The sequence below is a fragment of the Mchenga conophoros genome, linkage group LG2, assembly GCF_057382185.1.
Source record: "Mchenga conophoros isolate Kocher_MC1m ecotype Shallow Benthic linkage group LG2, M_conophoros_male_GT1.1, whole genome shotgun sequence".
In the NCBI taxonomy this organism is placed as follows: domain Eukaryota; kingdom Metazoa; phylum Chordata; class Actinopteri; order Cichliformes; family Cichlidae; genus Mchenga; species Mchenga conophoros.
This window is the reverse complement of record NC_140527.1, coordinates 17,778,010-17,781,592: the sequence shown is the minus strand read 5'-3', so window position 1 is coordinate 17,781,592 and position 3,583 is coordinate 17,778,010.

Here is a 3,583-nt window from a genome sequence, read left to right as displayed (position 1 = left end):
ATTCTGTTTACAATGTTACCATTTTACATTGTGTTAAATGGTAACATTCTGTTTACAATGTTACCATTTTACATTGTGTTAAATGGTAACATTCTGTTTACAATGTTACCATTTTACATTGTGTTAAATGGTAACATTCTGTTTACAATGTTACCATTTTACATTATGTTAAATGGTAACATTCTGTTTACAATGTTACCATTTTACATTATGTTAAATGGTAACATTCTGTTTACAATGTTACCATTTTACATTATGTTAAATGGTAACATTATGTTTACAATGTTACCATTTACATTATGTTAAATGGTAACATTATGTTTACGATGTTACCATTTTACATTATGTTAAATTGTCAGTAGGCCTGGTACCGGAACCGGTACTGGACCCCCTTTTACTTTCAGCCATCAGAAGAGGGTACACTGTGGTCATAACAATACTCAGACTGTAGCATTTAAAGGTCCCAAAATGTACCAGGAAAATATCCCCCGCACGATTACACCAGCAGCCTGAATTGTGAATGTGAGGGAGGATGGATCCATGCTTTCATGTTGTTCTAGTGTAAGGGTTGCTATGACATGCAAACATGGCATGAAATTCTTGGTCACTGTAATTATGATGACATTCAGAAATTACAGGGGGTTGTTGATGGTATGGCAATCAAAGGAAAAACAGACAAATCTGTCTTGCATTGTGAAGTGTGCACACAGGGAAAGTTTGTTCAAACTAGAAACAGGGACCCTGATGCACGAGCCAAAACCGCCTTAGAGCTGGTACACACAGATCTAGCTGGTCCAGTAGACTCAGAGTCCAGAGATGGATATAGATTTGCACTATCATTCACTGATGACTATTCCAGTGCAGTGTTTGTGTATTTTCTGAAAAATAAGAGTGACACAGCAAAAGCAACACAGAAGTTTTTGGCTGATACAGCCCCGTATGGGCAAGTTAAATGTATCAGGTCTGACAATGGAACAGAGTTTATGGGAAATGAGTATCAGGCACTCCTTAGCAAAAATGGAATCAGGCATGAGACCTCAGCACCATACTCACCACACCAAAATGGTACTGCAGAACGCAATTGGCGTACTCTTTTTGATATGGCCAGGTGTATGTTAATAGAGAAACAGTTACCTAAAGAGTTGTGGACTTACGCAGTGCAAACAGCAGCTGTAGTGAGGAATAGATGTTTTAACAGACGCACAGAACAGACACCATATTTAATGCTGACAGGAAGAAGGCCAAACCTTTCCAGGATGCAGACATTTGGGTCAGTGTGTTATGCCTACAGGCAGAACAAGAGAAAACTAGACTCAAGGTGTGAGAAAGGAATTTTTGTTGGATATGACAAGAACAGTCCAGCTTATATGGTCTACTACCCGGGCAGTGGGAAAGTACAGAAGCATAGACTGGTGAAGTTTGAGACTAAAACAAGAGTAGAGAGACAAACACAGACTGACAAGGTGCCAGATGATGAGGGTGACTTTGAGACACCAAACAGGTTCACCAAGACCAGAGAACAGACTGATGTGAGTACAGAACACACAGATACTCAGGAACAGATCCCAGTAAGCATAAGGGTAAGAAGACAGTGGGGGGTAGATGGGTGTACGCAGTCAAAAACAATGTTGATGGATCTGAGAAGTACAAGGCACGTTATGTTGCTAAAGGATATAGTCAGAGGATAGGTGTGGATTATGAAGAAACATTTTCCCCTACTGCTAACCTGACTAGTATCAGAGTGTTGATGCAAAAGGCAGCACAAGAAAACATGCTTTTACACCAGATGGATGTTAAAGCTGCCTATCTTCATGCACCAATAGATTGTGAGGTATTCATGGAACAACCTGAGGGTTATGAGGTAAAATCCGACACAAATGAAAAACTGGTGTGCAAGTTGAAAAAGTCGCTATATGGGCTAAAACAATCAGGCCGGAATTGGAACAAGTTGTTGCATGAATATCTGAGTGAGAACGACTTTGTGCAAAACCCCGCTGACCATTGTGTTTACACAAAAATGACAGAAAATAAGAAGGTGATTCTGATTGTATGGGTAGATGACCTGATCATTGCTGCTAGTGATGAAAGTGAACTAACTGTTGTGAAGAAAATGCTTGCAGCAAAATTCAAAATGAAGGATTTGGGTAAACTGAGACATTTCATTGGTATAGATTTTGACCAGAGTGATAACTGTGTAAAAATGTCACAAAAACAATATGTGGAAAAAATACTTGAAAGATTCAACATGCAGGATTGTAAAGAAAGACAGACACCTTGTGAGCGAAAACTGAACTATGCTGATGATGCAGAAAAGATGAGTGATGTCAAAAGGTACAGAGAGGCAGTTGGTAGTCTGATCTATTTGGCTACATGCACAAGACCGGACTTGAGTTTTATAGTCAGTAAACTTTCACAGTACTTTACTGAGCCAACTGAAGACAAATGGACTACAGTAAAACATGTACTGAGTAGGGCTGGGCCATATTATACCGTTCACGGTAATACCGGTATAATGTTAGGCAACAATAGGAAAATGAAATATCGCGATAGAATATGAGTAAAACGCGCATGCGCAGTGCCTTTGTTTTCATACGCACATGGCCGATTGTTGAGTGAAACAGATGAACCAGAATTGGTTTGTAAAAATGGTGCAACTTCAGTGATGTGGAACTGGTTTGGTGTTTGTCCATCAGATACACGACAAAGCACATTTTTTTGCAGAACATGCAAGCGGCCGTCGTTATTGTCGTATTTGTCGGACTAAGATGCTCTTAAATCTGGGAGTAATCTGGGTCCTAAACTCCTTAATACTTCAGTTCAAACGAACACTGCAGCATCACTGAGCGTTAAAAACTGTCTAAATTCTTTCATCTTTAATAAAACGATCAGCATTGCTGCTTTACCAGGTGTAACTATGAAGTTTAACTTCCAGGCATCCATTAAAACAAAATTTATTACATTTAACAGAGTTAGAAGTTAGCGGGAAGCTAGCGGAAGTTAGCTCACTAGTTACGTAAGCATGATATTGCATGTTCTGACTGAGAGATTTCTGAAAAAAATCAAACGTACAGCTCTGCTATCACTTCCAACATAAATGAAGACAGGAAACTAAACAGCAGTGACGTTTGTAGGGTTACTGAAGTTGGGCTAGCTGGTATATAATGATGTGCTACGTAATCGCTAGCGACACAGCTATGTTAGCATAACATAAACAGGGAAGCTGGAGGACGAACACTAACACTTTTCCACTTATAAAAGTTAACGTTAAGGTTCCTCATGGTTAGAGACAAATGCAATCGCATGGCAGGATGCTGTAAACAGACCAAACTTCAGTCAGGAGAACAACTGAGATAATCCATCCACAATACGAGGTTAGTCATTAATGCACTGCAACAACATGGGAATAGAGCAGCTGCCAGAGAATTCAACATTAATGAATCAATGGTACAGAAGTGGAGGAAGCAAGAAGAATGAGTTTAATAAAGTTTGATTTATCTGACTGCTTTGTTTCGCTTGATGTGCGTTATAATCCCGTGCACCTTATGGTCCGAAAAATACGTATTGCATACTGCAGTTTAATTTT